The sequence below is a fragment of the Cariama cristata genome, unplaced genomic scaffold (assembly GCF_000690535.1).
Source record: "Cariama cristata isolate BGI_N322 unplaced genomic scaffold, ASM69053v1 scaffold12227, whole genome shotgun sequence".
Classification (NCBI taxonomy): Eukaryota; Metazoa; Chordata; class Aves; order Cariamiformes; family Cariamidae; genus Cariama; species Cariama cristata.
This window is the reverse complement of record NW_009624992.1, coordinates 1-20,363: the sequence shown is the minus strand read 5'-3', so window position 1 is coordinate 20,363 and position 20,363 is coordinate 1.

Below are 20,363 nucleotides of genomic sequence, written 5' to 3'. Positions count from 1 at the left end.
GCAAGTTTAAATATTTCTTTAACCTTTTTGCTTTTCCTGACATGTTTACCGAAAGAGCACAGGTTTAATTTGGCCCCATCTATGCTGTGGGCTGTGCTAGCTACAGACCCCCCACCCATGCCTTAAATTGAGCTGCTTAACCTCCTTGTGTTACGCTTAACCTTCTCTTGGATTTTTACAGGGAGTAAGATTTTTGGAAAAGCAAGAGTGGCCAAACGTGTAACGGTTGCAATGACAACGTGAAATGGTGTTTAGCATCAAGGTTAGATAAAAAGAGCAGGGTTACAATTTTTTTTCTTAATTTAATTCCAATATCCCTACCTCGCTGCTCAGGAGAACACAAGGCAATTTGATGTAGTTTAAGACACAGCTTTAATTTATTTTTGATTGTTTCTCTTTAATCATCTGCTTTCTCATTTGGTTTTTATATGTTGCAGGGGCATAGTTGAGCAGTCAGCTAATGCCTGTGATAGCTGTGTGCACCTTCTCTCTGTAATGGGATATTCTGGGACCATTTACTAAAAGCAGCAATCGGATGAGAACCTGATGTCCTCCCTCAAGACTGCTCTGTGATCTGGCGGCCACAGTTCAAGATCAAGGCATTTACTTGATAGTGCTTTGTCCAACCCACACGTTATTTTACCCATCAGTTTGTCATGCTCCTGGGAACCTCTCGTTCTGCGTGGTTCTTTTTTTAATGGGATGTTTCAAGTTCATTCAGTCAATGGGTCATAGTTATAGACTGTTTTTAAGTCTGCTTGTGTTATAATCCGAGGGCATGGGTAACTCCTGTTTTCAGGTTGCATTGATTTCAGACAGTCCATTGAGATAGAGCTGTAACTTCTACACAATCACACAATGCTCAAAAATAAAAAAAATTTAGAGTAAATGCAAATCCCTCAGTTTCATACTTAATTAAAATTACTAGAAAGTAGTTAAGAAGGAGTACTACATCTAAATTTAATTTGATTTTTCTCACCGATCTGCAGCCAGGGCAGCGTTGTACAGAGTCTGTATGATTCGGGGCTCACCCTGCTAGCAGGGATCTGCAAAGGTGATGTTGGCTTGGAGAAGCAGAGCTACCAAGGGTGAGTCAATGCTATCTCCATCAGGACTGCCTACACAGCCCCAGGGAAGGACATCTGATTGCAGCAACCTCTCTGGTGGGGTGACCTGAGGAGCCCTGCTCGTTTTTAGAAAAAGAAAAACACCAAAAATAACCAGAACAAACAAACAAACTCCACCAAAAAAAGAGCGAGTAATGACCTTTCTGAAACTGCTACGTGGTTTTGTAGCAGTGTTGAGAGAGTAAGCTCATGGGAGCCAATTCTCTGGTGCAGTTTTGCACGTTTCAAATAAGGGAAGATTCCTGGAGGATGCTGCTGCTGCTGTCTTCAAAATGGACAATCCCTCTTGCCAGGTGATATTTAAACAGAGGGCCATTGGTGTATTGCATGATCAGATGCACATTCCTCTCTGTTTAATCTTTGAGCTTGTTCAGACCTTTCTCCAAAGGTCACAGAGCATTAATGTAAATGCAACGAACCAGTTCACAAAGGTTTTAGCAACAGGGAATCTTGTCTTGGTCAGTATTTGTATGATGCCTGGAATAGCTGGGTCTCTTGCAGTCTGTATTACTACCAAAAAAATCAAATTAATTAGAATTTAAAAGCCTGTATGACTGCAAATGGTTTTTTCACTGCTCCGATCTTTGCTGTCCTGGTATGACAGGCTTTGGACGGAAAACAAGCTGTGCTGTAAATTGGGGGATGTGCGTGTGTTCTGGTTTTAGCCAGAAATCGGTGCTGAAGCCAAGGATCCCCCATCTCGATTTTGAGATGGTGAAAAGTGGGTGGAACAAAAGGTCCTGCAGGTCTGAACCCCTCCAAGATCAGGAGTTTTTTTAAAAAAAAAAAAAATTACATGTTTGTGTGTATCTCTCTCTCTCTCTTTCTTGCTACTGTATGGTTCTTTCCATCTTTTCTGGGTATGGAAACCATAACTGTAATCTGACAAGAACCACATTTCATCTACAATTTATAGTCTGGTCTAAAAATGAGGAAAAAGAGCAACAAGGTTTAGGATTGCTGCAGCTTGGCACCTAAGAGTTTGTGCCCACCTCCTTCCTAATGCAGTTTGTCGTGGCCAGCACTGAATGGCAGATCTTAAGAGCAGGTTCCAGCTGAGATTTTCAGGTATAATTTAGTAGCATATCACTGCCTGGGTGGCAGCCCTTTGAAAGCCACAGAGACCTTATTGCCTCTGCAGGTATCTTCAGACATTTTTGACAAGTCCTAACAGACCATCTCAGCTCACAGGTCTCTCTTAGAAGCCTTGAAACTTCATTATGTCTTAATTTGAAAAATCACTTGTGAAAAGATACGACTGTATAGTGAGTATAGTATGTCTGCATAGCTGGTTGGCACTAGAAGTTTCTTTCGGAGAGAAGGACTGCTGTTCTGACTAGGTATGTGTGTCCTGAATTTCTCCTTCATCGGGGTATTCTTGGTAGGTACAAATGATAGACCGGTTCATTCTAAATATCTGTGTTCAAAAGTGGTTAAGAAGAGAGCGGGAAGGGATTGGGTGTTGAGCACGTCTCTGTCTTCCTCCTTCCTCTCCTCCGTTTATCATCTCAAGCACTAGTGCCGTTGGGCAAAGGCTTCTCCACCTTGAGTGAACGTGTACCGTCAGCTGCGGTGGTGACAAAGAGTTTCTCAACAAATTAAAAATGAGGGTTTCCAGAACTGCTTTCTGTTTCTGCTGAAGTAAAAGCTTTGCTGGGTACAGGCTGTCCCTCTGTGTCTTAAACCCTCGTGCTCCATCATGGCGTCACAAAATGTACTCTACTTTACTAGAGTAGTCTGTAGAGATTCTGTACAAATACAGAGTCATCCGTGGCACAGAGTGTTTGGTGACTCCTCTCTTTTTTTGGTTTAACGTTTGTGCTGGTTTTGTCATTCTTTCCTTGTTACTTTCTTTCATTATGTTTGTTTATTCCAAAGATAAGCCAGCCTTTCTTGAGGACAGAGTTAAGATTAGGTGAAACACTATTACGCAGCAATTAACAGAAGCTTAGGTGCGGTTAACAACAACTTAAATGGGCTGGATTTCCTAATGATTACTTTTATTCTGTACAAGTTTATTTTGCAGACAACTTATTACACTGAATTTGTCTCGGATAATGAATTTGTGAAACATTTTCAGCGTCACCCTGAGGCACTGGCAGAAATGGCCTCCTCGCCACGTGTGATAAATACCTTAAATGGATAGGATCTTGCACAGACCCTGCACCCTTGAAAGGCTTGCACAAGTCCTAGCTTCTTAGGGACAGAAAAAAAAAGTGACCGTGTAAGTGAGGAGAACTGCACTGGAGAATTTGAGCGTTATCGTCATGGGGCACTGTGAAAGTCGTGGAATATGTCTTTAGGTAAGAGGCATAAACAAATGATATGTGGAAAACAAATTGGAGTAACTGTAAGCTCTCCTAATGTTTCCCTTTCTGCTTTATTAGTCATTGTAAACCTCCTGCTACCCGGGTTATAACCTTGGGATTATTTTTTATATGATGAGTATATTTAGCGTGAAATTTTGTGTCCCATAACTTTAACCATAGCATACATTATTAAAAATTAATTTAATGGTCCTCTAGGATCCAACTCTGGAGGTAGCAAACAAGCCTCGCGGTTATATATTGTCTTCAATTATTCATTAAGAACTATGGGGATTTTCTAGAACATATCTCTAGCGAAGCTCAAAGCTGTTCTGCTAATGCCAGCAACAAAGCTCTGCTACTTAGTTTAACAGAAATGGACATGATTTCCCTGTTGGGTTTGTCTGTTTGAACTGTGTAATATTTTATCACATTTAATAAAGTTTATTACAAACATGTCTTGGTATGAGAAAAATCCTGGTGGTGAGGCTAAAGCATCGTTTAATTCTGAATGGACACTTTGCCAACAAGAATTTTAATATATCGCCATGTGTGTGAGCATAAAAAATAGTTTAACACACAAATTACACAGCATCAGTATGGATAATTTTCTTGTATGCTAGAGCCATTTTCTCAGCGATTTGCACTCCTGGTTATGTTTCTTCTATCTTCAACATTATTCTAGTTTGGACTTTGTAGTTGTTGCCAATCCTTTTTTTTTTTTTTTTAATCTGAGGAAGGGTCTCATTCCACCTTGTATACCAGATGTACCGTTGCACAAATGTACAAGGGTCTATGGGAGAGGTGGATCTGGGAAAATGTCACCAGTTTGAGAGCCAGAGTTGAATTGAGGGTGGTTAAAATAGTGTAACCTCTGTAGTTGTTGCCAATCCTTTTTTTTTTTTTTTTAATCTGAGGAAGGGTCTCATTCCACCTTGTATACCAGATGTACCGTTGCACAAATGTACAAGGGTCTATGGGAGAGGTGGATCTGGGAAAATGTCACCAGTTTGAGAGCCAGAGTTGAACCTCTGTAACCTCTTATGTGGATACTTGTTCTAGTATTTAATTTTCTTTTTGGTTGTTTTATTTCCTTAAACATACAGTCTTAGCCATAAGGAAACTTTAAAAAGTGTATTAACTGTTCCAGAAGTGAGTTCCCAGTGGAGACTTTCACCAGAGTTACCGTAAGTTAAATGTACGCTTATAACGCTATCAGTTTTGTGATGACAAGCTGTTGTGTGGCTTCAGTGAAGCTGTTTCTGATTTACACCACAGCTGATGTGTTTTAAAATATTTCCCCGTTCTTAAAGGATTGCATTGGAGTTTGGTGTTTCTGTAATGCCTGTTGGACGCTTTGCATCCAGAAATCAATGTTCAAACAACAGTGCACCAAGTGTCCTGGATTTCTTTTTGTAGACATTTAATTCCTGCTATGAACAGGTCAAATGCACAGATTTTTGTGAAAAAAATTTTTTTTTTTTCCCCTTAACATCTTATTTTGAAGGGTAGAGCTTGCTTTCTTCTGTAATTTTGCTGCCCTAGCAGGAGGGCAGAGCACAGGGAGAGGTATGTAGGGAGAAGGTAGGTTGGTACAATTTTCAACACAACTACAACTGAACTTTCAACAAAAGCAACGTGACCTTTCCCTCCCACTATAAGAAGGTTCAGAAGAGAATACCGTACCACAGACTTCGTGCTGCCAAACCCTCTGCAAAGGCAGGCGCCAGTGTTGGAAACCTTGGCAGTCGCTTGACTCGTTTTCGTTGTGCAGAGAGGTGACTTTCCTGCAGGATTCCTCTTGGAGAAAGGTCACGGCCACTAGTGTTCCCAGCGAGAGCTCACGATAGCCGAATGCTGAACCCAGGAGGGCGGTGCGTCAGTGGTAACGTGCAGCCTCTCCCAGCAGCCGAGGGAAACTTTGAGCTGCTAGAGTTAATGCTGGTGTGGTTCCTGGCCAACTTCCTTAGGTGAATTTGCTGGGAAAAACTCGGGATTTCTGGACCCAGATTTTCTTTGATAAGCCAGATTCATATTTGACATTAGTATGATGCAAGACAACCCCCCACCACCACCACCTCTCGTGCATCTTCTTAAATTGGGAAGGAGTTTTTAATCTTCCTGGCTAGACCCTGTCCCTCCCAGCTTTAGAAATGCTCCTGCCCTTTGTACAGGGGCACTTACCACCTCCTGGGATGGTAAATGTCCTGCTAAGGATTGTTCCTGCATTTGCTTTACTTGTGACTAATTCGTTAACCCATTTTGAGATAAAAACATCATTTCTAGACCAAGTGGGGCATCCAAAGTACTGCTTTTCCACACATGCATTTTCCAGATGTGCCTTTATATTCCAGGCATGCGTGAATATGTGTGTATTTGCTAATCGTAACCTTACAAAGCCACGCGACTGGGACAACACATGCAGGCAGCGTGCTCCTATCGCTCAGGGTGAGGAAAGCTGCTGAGCAGTCTCTAGGGGGACAACAGAGTGAAGTGAACGCCTAGGCCAGTCCCCACGTATACCTATGATTCATTTCCAGACCTTCTGTCCTCCTTTTCTGGCACCACTTCTGTTCTTGCTGCAAGGGGAACACTTCGATGATCCTTCAGCCTGGTCCTTGTGGGAGGAGACTTCATCCAGGTTATTGGATTTCCTCATCTCCATCATCTCTGCCACCTCTGGGAACAGCATGAACCAGCACCTGAAGGACTCGTTGATCCGCACAGAGAGATCGAGAAAGCAAAGGCGTTGCCGGTGGTTTCTGCCCATCATTCGGGTCGTGAGCTCTATGGAGAAACAGCACTTGGTCCTGTGATGTACATACGGTGGAGACCAGGTAAGGATGAGAACCTGTCTGCAGGACTTGTGGAGACCCCAGCAAACGGAGAGCGTTTCAGTCATCCCTGCGGGTGTTTGTTTGCAGGTCCCCTTCAGACAGTCTGGCTGTGAGGGACAGTGCTGCGTGATATGTTGGTAATCTGCAATTAGGATGCTACATCTGATGTTACGTCTGCCGCTGCCGAGGGTCGCGGGCCAGCAATATCTGGGGAGACCGGGGACCCACAGTGAGCAGGTACGTCTTGGCGGAACGAGGGGCTGGCTGGTATGAAACCTCTTGCCCAGAGCTGGGGCTCCTCACATGGGGAAAAACGCTCGTCCTCTGCAGGGAGCCCAGCCAGGAGAGCTGGAGGCTGCTTGGCAATGGGGCAGGAGAGCTGCAGGCAGCTGCTTTGCACCAGCGCTGTGTCAGCGGGAGAGCTGCGGCCCTGATGAAGACAGCTGAGGGCTGTGGAGCAGCACCAGGGATGCTGATCCCTTGCTAGGGTGATGCAGGGCACGGGGGTTGGCTGGGCTCCTCCGGCCCACCACTTGTAAAAACCACATGTCAGTCTCCTGGAAATGCTTCTTAAAATGAAAATGCTTAGGTTTGGTAGGGGATAACTGTAAGAATTGTAGTCATCCCGGTATGGAGGGTTCACACCTGAAAAGACCACACAGTCCCCACCGGCCTGAGGCTGCCCCAAACTCTGGGGACAGGGCTACTCGTGGGGCAGAGAGGGGTCAGCAAGCTCCCCCTGTTCGCTCACACTTTATCTCCATAGGTTTGCCTTTTCTCTGGGCTTTGCAGGTTGCTTTTCCTACCTTCCTAAGGGCCGTGATAGCCAGCAAACAGCATCCCGAAGGTGCTGCCCGCCGGGGCACAGCACCGTGCTCCCAAGACCTTGGTGCCTTGCCACCGCCGCATCTCCCCGGGAGCACGGCCGGGCCCTCCGGCTCCTGCCCCTGAAGTTGCAGGGCAGGACGCACTGTTTAGGACTCTGTTAGCTGGTAAAAGGAATTGTATTCTGTGTGTTTTTTAATAGCATATTGAAAGACAGAATTATCCAGATTATTTGTATATTTTGATCAGTCTGTCCAGGTGAACTCTTTGAGTCTTCTTTTCAACACAAAATAGAAAATGTCTATTTTTAACTTACCTATTTTAAAGATAAATCTGCTGTGAGGTGTGGTCTAATGCGGAATGAATCTCGAAAATGTTTTAACAAAGGTGTGTGAGACCTGGAGCTCTGTCCTGCCAGAGGAGCAGCCCCGCCAGTGCGATGAAAGATATTCCACCGAGGGATTTCTGACACACGCTGCCCCTACGTTTCTGGTATTTATTATAGAGGGAAGGGAAGACAAAAGCTCAAGGGAAAACAAAAATCTAGGTCTGCCTCGGGTTATTATAAACTGAGAATGGATAGTCAGTCTCAATTGCCTGTTGCTAAGCAGCCAAGAGAATTGGTTGACCATACCCTGGGCCTTTTAAAAAAGGAAAAAGAAAAAAAAAAAAAAAAAGGCAGAAAGATTTGTATGTGTGGTTAGGGGTATATGAAATATCATATTAGCATACAGAGCCCAAATATATTTTTTGTTTTGTTGAATGTGTTTGTGAGATGCTGCTGCATGGGTGATGTGAAACAAGTCAGGCCTTGGGTGGAAAGGATAACCTTTGCTTTAAAGCAAAAAGAAAGAGAGGGAGAAAGAGGGACATTCTGCCGTATTAGCAAGGCCAAAGAGCACTTCCTTGGGTTTTGAGGGGTCCCTTTAGGGCGTGATCTTGCATCCCCCTGAAAAGCTGCGTGCTGATGGTCACAGGGACCAGTTCCTGGGGATCCAAGTCCCTCCTCTCCCAGCCACTGTCACCAAAGTGGCCTTCAGCATAATTTTTTTTTCAAAACGCCAATGTATATAACAGCTCAAAGCCTGGGAGAGCCCCCACCCCTCATTCCCACCGGTGTTGGTCCCGGCTTGCTTTTGGCCGGAACTGTGGGAAAGGCAAGATGCAAAACTCAAACTGGGTGAAGTAACACCCACTCGCTGTCCCCTGCTGCTGTCCCCAGGGAGGGAAGGGTGTTCCCGGCTTGGGGACACTCCCCACCCTCACCGGTCCTGCTCAGCTCCCGGCTTTCCCCCTTTGCGCTCCTGGCAGTCAGGTAGCTGGAATGGGAGAAAACTGATGTGTGCCTGGCAAAATAGTCTGCCAGAAGGTTATAGGGTTTTTTTTGTTGTTGTTTTCTTATTGCTCAGCTAAGCTAAAATGGTAAAATAAAATAATGGTAAAATAAAATAGACATTATGCTTGGTGAAGGGGGTGTTGTCTTGGGAGCCAGCTTTGCTATCACTGCCCATGATTATTTCACCTCCTTTTCCTTGTTTCTGCAAGCGTGATTTTGCCCATCCTAAATGGAAGAAACCCAGAGCCTACGTCGATTTGCAATAATCGCTTTCTAAATGGATGATTTCCATGTTCTGCCTCTGACATCTCCAAGTCCCTCCTCCGCTCCGGTACCTTCTCGACAGCAGTCCCTCGCTCACCAGCGGCACACGCGGTGTTATGTCAAAACAGAACAGACATCGGGCGATGGCCACGCTCCTTTGCATCAAACCTTGTCTCTCCCACCACCACAAATCCTCTTGGAAAGCTGCTCATGGCCGAAGGCCGTACCCTGGCTGAACCAGCTGTAGCACATCCTCCTCCTCCTCTTGCTCACATGTGCCGAGCGGACAGGGCAGACATCGGTCTGCGGGGAATTTGGGGTGGTGAAAGGACCTTGGTACCAAACCCGGCTCGCTGGGTGACTGGGAGCGTGCGTGGGCAGGGACACGGGGCCATCACTGCGATGTGCGAACAGGGGCAGGCGCAGGGGAGGGGAAGCAGCGGAGCCGCGCAATCGAGCAGGGTCAGACCGCCCCTGCCCCGGCTCCTTCCCTAAGCACGGGCCTAAAAATAGATGTAATCAGGTTTCAAAGAGGAAAAGAAATGAAAAGGTCGAGTGTCGTGACCTTAGACATGCTCTGAGGCTGCTTCTCTCCCTGCCTGGCTTGCCTTTGCTGGGCCTCCTGCCAGCGTTTCTGGACCAGGAACGGCTGGGGAGTGTGCCCTGGGCACGGCCATCAGCTGTGGCCTCTGGGCAGGGGGTTCTTCCTCTTTATCCTTCCCTGTCCACCTTCCTGCTGCCTGTGACGGGCTCCTTCCTCACCTGGGGAAAAGCTCCAGCGGGCACCCAGGGCTCCATCCCCGGCTCCTTGCTGTGGTTGCCTCATGGGGCCAACCTGCTCTGCCAGGGCTCCTGCCAGAGCCGCATTGATTTTGGGGTGCTTGAGCCCCGCTCTGTGCCGGGTGGGTGCAGCGAGGCACCCAGCGTTTTCCCTTCGCGAGCCCACGTACGTGGCCGCGCTGCTCCATCTGATTTTGTTCTTCAAATGGTAATAGAATAACGTGGCGTGTTTCATGCCGGGAGCTCAAGATGCGGAGTGGGGAAGATGGAGGATAGGGTGTCTTTGCAATTATGGTCTCATTTTTCCCAGCCCATGAGAAATCCCTCCATCTTCCTTTGCTTTTCTCCTGCTCAAATAACATCTGAAAACTTTGGACAATTGTTTTTAGTGCATATGTGCTCTGTGCAGGTATGAGTCGGGACTCACGCTTTAGCTTCTCTCTCCTTTTGGTGCAGTGAGGAGCACACAGTCCACCCTCCGGGTCCAACCAAAGAGCCAGGTAGACCATCCTCTTCCTCCACCAGCCACGAGTCTGCCCCAGCAGCCTGCATTTATGAAAGCTGCAGCAGAAGACGTCATATTTCACCATTTATCACTGTGTACCGGGCTGGCACAGTAACAAAAACCTTTTCCATTTGCAGATCTTCACGTTTCCTATTTGGAGCATTTTACTTAATGGTTTGGAATTTTTTATTTTTTTTTTGTAATTGCAGCAGGAGAATGTAACGGTGCAGCAAACCCAATCCTTGGGTGCTTTCAGCTCAGTGCATCCCAGGAGCAGACAAAATCTGCACTGCATCCTGGCCGGTGCCTGCGGATACAGGAGCTGGTGAAGCGCGATTGCTGCAGGCAAAGCTCTGATAACACCTTTCTTCTGCAGAGGGGAAAGGGGGGGATGTTTGGGTTTCTGGAGATGCCACGCAGCATCGATGTGGGAGGAAAGCAAAGTGCTGCTGCTCCTTTCTCGACAGGGCTGGGGGCAAGAGGGAAAAAAAAAAAGAAAAGTATTAAATAAACCTCGACATTTCTGAGGTGCGAATGGTTGTTCTAACCACTGGAAATATTCAGCACTGTAGCACTTCGTCTTCAGCGCTTTGCTGTCCCCTTGTCTTGTCCTTGTCTCCTGCTTTTATCCTAAAAAGCTCCAGCCGCCGCGTTCCCAGCGCTTCCCTCTCGCTTCCCTGGTTGCCTCAGCCCTCCTCCCGCATCCTGCATACCTGGGATCCTTCCTTATAAAGAGCAGTGGAGGATTTCAAAGCCGCTCATCTCCATACCAGTCCACCCAACCTTGCCCAAAATAACCGTGGCACACGGGGAGGTGGTGGCCATCATACAGAAAACAAGAGTTTTCCAGGAGCAGCGAGCAGCACACGTTGCACAAGCCAAATTTCCCCTTTTTGCTTGCTCCTGCCAGGGCTCAGCACCCTACAGAGCTGCCCCCATCCTCTCCCACCGTTGCACTAAAGCTGGATGAAGTTCTGCGTAAGTTTATCATGAAAGTAAGTAAATATCATGAAAGTAAGTAAGTAAATGAAAACAAGAATTGCAAACGGTGAAGAAGCTGACAAGTTAGAATTGAATTTGCAGCTGATGAGCACAGGATTGGTTTGTTCTGCTTTTCAACTAAATATTTTAATTATATTGATACAATAGAGCAATATGTCAATATAAATACCGTGTATTATATATCAACAATATAGTTGACACTTGTTTAAAATCCAGACTATTAATACTAGAAGATCACTCTGAAAGGATATATTCAGAATAATACCCCTTTTTCCTTTACACAAGAGGAAATATCTACTAAGCAGGCGTATTCTCTGCTTTAAAGTGTTCATTACTTCTGCATTTTTCTGCTTCTGTACATTTTAAATCTATTCTGGGCACATGCCTTCCTCGGTAATGATGTTTGGAAAAGCTGGTGCATGTCATTTTATTGGTTATTTGCTTCATCTGCAATACCAGGATCTGCCATCTGAGGTGAGATTTGCCTCGGGATCCTTAAAAAAACTTTAGCTCGGTAAATAAATCAAAGATCTGCTTTAAAAAAAAAAAAAAAAAAAAAAAAAAACACAAAAACCCCAAAAAAAACAAAACAACCAAAACAAACAAAACCAAACCAACAAACCCAAAACTTAAAACCAAGCCCTTAGAGTAGGAAGTTTCCCTGTTCCAGATGGGATCTGCCATGCAAACTGATGAAAAAAGTTTCTGTCGGAGAGAGTCTCAGCCCGGCTGGTGCTGCCAAGTGGTACCTGGAGACATCGGGTGTTGCACGAGCTCTCAACGCTCCTGGATGAACACAAGCAAGTTCATGGCCATGGGTATCTTCAAACCTGTGAGGTGTCTCCTGGCAGCAGAGTTTGGGGTCCGAAAGGATGTCTGTGGGCCATCGCCTCCGAAACGTCCTACATGACCTGGTGGAGGAAAGGTAAGGCAGTGTTACGAGACCGCAGGTTTAATGTATTATTTTGGGGATCGAAATCTTGGTCTTACCAAGCTGGGGGGGACTGTCACAGGCTCATTGTTCCCATCGGAGTCGAGGGGAGTCGTCCTCTGGACTGTGTCTTGCCGACCACACGAGTGCCGAAGTGCATGGGGCTGTGCCAGTGCGGGGAGTCACAGGGTTACCTCCTGTCCGGTCCAAAAGCAATCTATGAATTTGTACGAGCATAGAGTGCAACTTCTTCTGAAAGTTGATGAAAATGTTTCCCAAAAGCTGACTTGCTTGTGCAAGGACAATTTGCCTCTACATCTGTCTTACCTGAGCATCCTGAGCAGCTTGAACAGGGCACCCGAGGAGGCTGGACCCAAACCTTGTGATGTGTGGCGTGACCTCTCCAGGCAGACAAAGAAACCACGCTCGTAAGCCAAGCTCCAGGTGTTTTTCTCAAGGTTTATTTTGTGGTTTGTTTTTTTTTTTTTCTTTTCCACAGCATTGACTGCCTTTGGCCAGACCCTCAGGCATTTACCCACAAGCAGCAGCGTTGCGGAGTACATGTCAGGGGAACAAGAACATGGCAGCCTGCGGTGCGTTGGCTTCTGCTCCATGAAGGACGTGCCCACAGCGTGCACCGGTGTGAAACCTCTGTCAGGGCCTCTGACACATTCAACAGAAGCCCAACATGCTTGTAACCCATCTGCTTCAAATATCTGCTCCACGTGGCACAATTACACGCAGACAGGGTCTGTGGCCTGAGCTATGAATCGACTCTGTGTACCCTGTAGCTCAGCCCAGGGCCTCTGCCATGAGATTGTCCCACGTCTTCTTACTCATCGTATGAAGAAAAATGTGCGCTGAAATGAAAACTTCCTGAGAGAAGCCTGGTTTAGACAAGACTGAAAATACTGAGGGATAAATGACACTGGCTAAAGGAGCATTGGGCTCACTTCAAAATATTTCTCGTGAAAAACACTGATTCCTCGTGGCATTTTGGCATGAGCTCCTTTAAGCTCCACCAGCTTCCCCAAGTATGAGTTTTGCATCAGCCGTCCTTGAGACATTTCATATCCCAGCTGCCGAGCGGTGCCGCACGGCGTACGGCTGTTGCTGTGGCGGATGGAGCTCAACTAGTCCTTGTGTTGCAACCGTGATCTTGGGGGTCCTGTGGCCTCGCACCTCGAGCAGGAGGAGGGCCGGGAGCCATCAGCCTGGGTGAAGTCTCCCTACTGAACTGTTTGCGCTTGTAGAGCAGCAAATTAAAAGCCAACCGGGGCCAGAGGTTTGTCTTCCGAGGTTGTGTCTACACAAAGAGCGGTCACCAGCTGAATTCCTCCTGGCTTGTCAATCATCCTGCTAATCCCTCTATGCCTGGTTTTACCCATAGCAAATATAAAGTATCGCTCTTCCCAGTCCCTGGCTAGATTGGTTTGCTCCCTGTGGGGTGTATGAGACATGTCCATGGGCAGTTAACCTGCACGGGTAGTTTGGTCCGTGTTTTCATGCCCTCCTGAAGGTGATTCAGCTTTTGCACGTACCTAGACCTTGCTTACCAAATTAAAATGTGACTTGGTATGCTTGGTTTCTCATGTTGGACCGCTGGTCGGAGGCTGGAAAGCACCGGGTGGTGAACTGTGCTTAAAGAGAGGAACCAGGGCCAAATATCCATTTTGCATGGGTAACTCTTCCCAGCAGTTGGTGGGGAGTGTGATACCTCTGAAATACGGAGCTCACCTTTCTTTCTGCTGCTTTGCCCTTTGGCTTAGACACGAGGAGGTTTTCTTCCAGTCTGCAGAAGTGGGGTTATCATCTCCCCTAATATCTAGCATCCAGAGGACAGCACTGTTTACCTGAGACCACAAAACAGTGGAGGAATCTGCTCTTTCAAGGTATGATTCCTCAGGACCTGGCACCTTTGCTAAAACTGAGAGCCGAAACAAGGTCATCACGCTCCGGCTTTTTAACATGGACACATTTGTAATCCACAATGCAGCAAACTAATGCCTCCAAGGTGTGTTCAATCCAGCAAGACAGACCTGAGATATTTGACTAAAAGCCTTGTAATTACCCTTTGGGAAATGCTGATGAATTATCAGGAGGAAAACTTCTCAACTGGCTGTTCCCAGAAGGTGCAGAGCAGCTCCCAAGGAGGGTGGCCCATGAGCCTTGCTGAGCTGTTCAAAGTCAACTGGGGTTAAAAAATGAACGCTACACAGCAGAAGGTAAAAGAATGATGACAGCGCATCAGATCTGGTGCATCTCTTCATCCCAAACCTCCCTCTAGCAACAACGAGTAGCAGATGTTCAAGGAAAGATGAGAAACAGGGTAAATGCAAAGTGATCTTCTCCTTATACATCCTCCCGGCTTTTGGCACACAGTGCTTTCGACAAATCTGTAAGTCCCAGGGAAAAATCATATATGAGGTCTTTTTTTAAGTCTTATTTCTGCAATGCATGACTCTGGGATTTTATTTTTTTTTTGTCCTGAATCCACATGAGCTCATTCAGCCACTGAACAGGCTTCTCAGAACGACGGCATTATCGCAATAGCCAGATCTTCTCCGCGGCTTTCCACATGACTGCTGTGGAAGGGCAGCCTGCCAGGCTATCTAAATCCAGCCAGGAAGCTTACCAAATACCACTCAACAAGTCACGTCAACTCCAGCTTCCTAGTGGTTACGTTAATGGTTGCAACTCTGACCACAGGAGGAATGGTACGTACTCCTCTGCGGCGTGAAAGCAAGGCCACAACGTTGGGTTGCTCGGGTTTTCCGTAGCTAAAGGCCATGAAGGTCTGCCGGGACGGCTGCAAGTTTCTCTGTAGCTTGGTGGAACATCCCAAAGGTTTTGTGGAGAAAGGAAATGCCTAAAAACATTGGGGAGAATGTTTTGTCTGCCCAAGGGGCTCTACCCATGCTCTGGTGGATGGGTTTTGAATAAGACGGGCTCCTGGGAGCCAGTTAATGTCCACCCCACAGACGGAGTGGGAAGGCCCCCTTTGCAAAGCACTCTTTTGGCCCCAGGCTTTGCATGGCAGAGGACAGGGCGGGTTGTGAGTCGTAACCCCAAGGAGTTCTTGTTCCCATGCCCTCGGCGCATCCCGGGACACAACCCCCCACCCCCCCTGCGGCATCGGCCACCTCGAGGTGCTTGGAGAGGCAGTGGGGCTGCGGGTCAAGGAGAGGACGTGGCCGCCCCGAGGGGCAGTCCCAGGCTGTAACCCACACCGGAGACTGCCCGCTCCCATGGGCTGAGCTGGTGGTAGGAGAAAAAGGGAAAAACTTGGGGCAGCTTAATCCAGGATTAAAGTCCTGACTAATTCTCTCCTTCCTGAGGACACCTGAGCCACGGGGCTGGCGCGTGGGGGCCGGCGGGTTCAGTTGGCTCGAGCAGCTGCAGCCATCTGCAGTACTTGACCCCAGCAAGGTAGGGTTTGTGTGGGATGGACAGCCCAGGGCTGGATTTCTGCTCCTCAGGAGTCACCGCAGACCTGGGGAGAGAGGGATGCAGCTTTCCGGACAAAAGCAGAGGGGATATGTCACGTAACCATCTCTGGTGCCAGGTGGGAGATGCTAAAACCTCTGTGTCTGTCCAGTAGCTTTGCTTGGGAGGAGGGAGAAGTGGTTGCCCGGAGCAGAGCTCTCCCCTTACCCCAGTAGTCTGACCTGCTGGGAGCCAGGAGGAACGCGGACGCTGTACTGAAAACTCTGCAAAGGGCAGGGAAGTCCAGTCCCATGGGGGGAACAGGGCAGCTCACGTTTTAAGCAGTTCATCCAGAGATTTTATCCCCAGTTGCCAACGACAAGGGAAATTGCCGAGTCTGTGAATAGGTGAGACAAAAAACCCTCAAAGTGTTTCTTAAATGTATGCTTGTAAAGTAGCAATGATCTGTAAATTGTGGCTTTCCAACTTTGGATCTTTATAACTGGTGATGCACACACCCACATCCAAACTAACAGTGATATCAACTGACCTGAAAAAAATTCTGACTGATGCAAAGCCTAAAAAGGAGAAGAGATACGAGAAGGGCATGCTTTGCGTTTCCCTGTCCTCTTGGGTTGTTAGACCCACTGAGGCTGAAGCAACAACTTCCAAAATGCATAAACCAATCAAAGAACTAAAAATAACACCAAATGCTTAACTCATCCAAACGTATATTCACAAGTGACGCTTAGTTTTAAAATAAAAGGATCAGGATTGGATTTTTAATATCCTTGCTAGGTTATTTAAGTACCCTATAGACTTTGGCGAGTATACATATCTATATCCTTCATTGACTTTGCTTTCTACTTTTCACAACAATTTTTTTTTTTCTCCTTATCTTTATTTTCTGCTGCTTGGAGAATGAAATCAGCCCGGCCAGAGAAGCTTTCTGGTTCTTCTGCCCTCGTACAAAGCGGCTGGGCCAGTCTTCACCGGGGCATGAACATCCATCCAGGGGCTCTCATCAGCCCAAGGGGCAAGAGGTGAGGTCCAGCCTGGAGGACACTGCCATAGGGCAAGGAAGGTGAGCAGGGCATGGGAGTGATGCCCACGAGTTTCGGTACTGAGTGCCCTCGGGGAGGTCCTGGCCTGAGAACTGGGCCACAGTCCCACATCTGTAAAATGGGTATAACGTTTTCAAAGCTTACATGGCTTTTGGGAGGGTCATGACTATTAATAGTCATAGAAAGCTCCACCGTGGCAGAGATGTGGCCCTTAGAAGGGCTGCTGTCTCTCTCTTGAGAGAAAAGGCTTAATTCAAATCAGCTGTCCCCACTGGTATTAGAATTGTTATCGCCGTTCATCTTTTGGCTGCCTTGGTGCAATCTTTCTCCTTTTAGAACTAAAACTGCATTTTCAAGCTTTAAACTGCCATTTGACCTCCACAGCTTGGCCGGATTCCTTGAAAATAGGGGTTGGAGCTTGCTTTTGATTTTCTTCTCACACTCCTGGCCACAACTGGGCTTGAAAACATAAATACCAGCCATCGGCATTCAAATAAAAATGACTCCGGAGTCCGAGGAAAAATGGTACTGTTATTTGGAAGCCATACTACAAACTGCCGGCTACCTGCCTTCAGAGCGATAAAACACGGATAGCTTTAGTGAAGAAGTAAAATTAGTTCCTGAGTTTCTGGCCTGAGTTTCCTACCCCTGACTGCTATTGCAGACTGCAGTTTAATTCAGCTGTTTACGTGAAGATGCCCTGTTGGGATAAGGCAGTGAATCTAGCCAATGTTGCAGAGATGAATGCCTTTATTCTTCCTGAAATAAAAAATGGTGTCATGGGATCTTTCATGCCTCCCCGCAGACAGAAGCTTGATTTAAAATGTCATCTGAGGGATCACATCACTAGAAGCACGTATTACTTCCTAGCTCGGTGCTGGGGTGTTGACAGAAAGCCATAAAGTGTCCTCAGCCATGACGTGCAGTTAGACGTTGTGCTCCGAAGTGCGGCTCGGCACCCGGGTACCTGCGCCGCGGCAAGGGACGGCCGGGCTCTTTGGTCCCTGGACCATGAGGGCAGGATTGCACCCCTTCGCTGGAGATATTTTTCTCTTCGATTCAGTATAGATCTGGCTTTGTAAAGAACTAATGAACTTGAAACATCCTCGCTGCAGCATTTACTCAGCTCGGCTTTTGACAGCGTAATTTATTTTTCCCCATCCACACTGCTATTTTCAGACATAGTTAGGACTAGTATTTCAAAGGGAAAGATCCTTGCTAAGCAGAAACTTCCCTGTAATTTATCTATTATTTAAACCATCCGTTGAAATATGTTTGCTTAATGGTGTCAGCAACCTCCAGCTGACATGACTGGACATCATGGACCCCCATCACATCCCCGATGAGGGCTGGAGCCTGGGAAACTCCTGCCATCAACCGGCAAAGACGGAGGGGCAGGCACCACCTTGCCTTCATCCACTCATCTCTTGGACCAAACCTCTTGATCCAGCAAAGAGCTTCAAAACCTCCGGGGGTCATTTGTTTTTGCCAGGGTCCCCACAGAGTTTCTCGATGAGGGGAGAGAAGGGAAGTGTTTTGCGGTGAAGAGGAAGGTAAAAGGGTGAGCGTGTGGAGGAGCGAGGCTTGGTTGGATGGATGGAGTGGGATCGCCCTGAGGAGAGCAGGTCTGTGATGGGCATCCAGATCGTGCCTGGAGATGGAGGGCAGCCCAGATGTGGCCCACTTGGAGAAACATTTTCAGACAAAAAGTGCTGCCGTTAGCAGTTTGTGACTCCCCAGGCTTTGAAAAGAGCCAGCCTGGGGGAACGGCATGCCTTGCGTGGCCAGGTGCGCTTGCAGAAGGAGTGAAATTTTCGCTGAAGTCACTACAACATGATTTTTGAGCCTGGCTTGATGTCCTACCCCTCCTGCTGACCAGTGGGTTTAGGAGAGGCAGGCAACCCGCCGTCGGGGCCTTGCTTAACAAACTCTTGGCCACGAGGAAAAAACTATTTTAGCCACAACATGGAAATCTCGACTACACTGAGGTTACTACCAGGATTAGAGCTGTCTCCCTACCACCGCCACCACCCAGCACGCTGGGCTTTCTGCCCTGGGAGCCCACATCCTCTGGAGCAAAGCCCTCCTCTGCTCCTGCATCCATCCCCAATCTCCTGGTGGGAATCTCCTGTGTTGAACACCGGCTTGTAGCTAATTTTTTTGGCCTGGGGCCTCAGGGTCAGCTCTGTTCTGTGATGGCTTCCTCGGGTGCCCTCTGGAGATGTTTTCAAGACAGTAAGTGAGCTGAATAGGTAAATTGTCCTGAAAAAAACCAAACAAACGTGTTCTTTGGCGATTTGCTGTCTTTACAATGAAGGCAAGAAGTAAATAAAATGAGCAAACGGGCATATTTGCGAGGCCATTAATCTGAGAGGGAAGAAGTTGAGCTGATGGTGGAATGACGACTCCGCAGGCGTTTATCATGCAAAAGGATTTAATGGCGTGGCACTAGCTCCTCGGTACATGAAATCTGGTTCGGTTCTTGCACTGCCCAAACCACTGTGTTGGTAGGCACTGGCCTGCATCGCTGCTGACCGTCTCTGCAAGCAAAGAAAACTGCTGGGCAACAAACTCACGGGGTTGTCTGCAGCCAGGTTAAGGGATACCTTTCGTGCCCCTCCGCGCAGCATCGCGTGGTCTGCAGGAGTGAAAAGGCAGCTTTTCCTCCAGGTCTGATCCGAGGAACAGGTTCTGAGCCCGGTTCCAGAAGTGTGCCGGCGGAGGCCGAGGCGGCAGGGTCCCCTCTCACACTCCTGCAACTGCTGCTGCTGAAACACAACCCTCGTTTTAAATCAGCCCCAGTGAAACGGAAGGCTTTGAGAAAACAAACTCCCTCCAAACATATCCTTAACTTCATTTCCTCTGGTGGCCCTCCTTCTTTCTGGGCTAGGTTTCACGGGTCACTTTGTATTTTTATTTTTTTTTTCTTCTTCTTCTAATTTTAATTCTTGTCCCACCAGGGGTTGTTCTTTCATAGAATCCCAACCACGAATTCTCAGATGGCAGTGAGAGCTGAGCTGGGGACCTGCCTGTGCTCTCGCTGCTTTTTTCTTTTCTCTAGGTTTTAAACTGAGCTCTAACATATCCCATATTTTATTCATTTAGGAGGATTCTTTTACACCACAAGAAAAGCAGATTGTCTGCCTGGTCTGTAATCATGCTAAAAAGATTAAAAACAATAACAAATACAGGGTTTTTTTTTCTTAAAATATTTTTTCCACCAAACTCCGCTGCTATTGAAATGCAGCCATTCAGGCACCATTTATTTATCACATTTCCAAACCCACGGTTGGATCATCCTTATCAACAGTCTCTCCTTACAAAGACGGCAATGTTCAATGCCCTAAACAGGGGTAGGGTTAAGATCCGCTCGCCCTAGGAGTTCAGCCGGAGTAAAACCGGCAGAGCCTGGCACCGTTGCTGTGGATCAGAGGAAGGTGAGTGATGGGCTGGCTCCCGCTCTCCAGTTTGCTCTCTCCTGCCTGGGCTTGGTGGCCCGTGGGCTACCATGGCTGCATTGCAGCAGCCCCCACCCGTGCTCGCTGTGGGCTTTGGGGCTGGTTGACACCAGCATGCAGACCATTACTTGCTAGGCGTGATTCGCCTTACTCTAAATTAAATTCTTTTGGGCAAAAATCCATTCGTAAGCACAGGACTCCCAAGTCTGGGGGGCTCAGCGACTCCACCGACCTGCTGGGCTCGGGGTTAGGGCTGGCGGATTTTTCATCTCCTCTTCCATTTCTCTCGCTGGCAGAGCAAGTTGAGGTTTGCCTCCTGCAATCCAGCCCTAGAGGGCTCTCTCAGGGGAGGGAGAACCCCTCATAATTTGGAAGAGCAAGAGGAAGGTCCCAACGCTCCCTTTCTCCCCAAGCACAGCAGCAGCGGGCCTAGACCTTCGTCTATATGTGGGTCTTATTAAAAAATAAACAATAAAATAAATAAAAAATGAACAGTTTACAA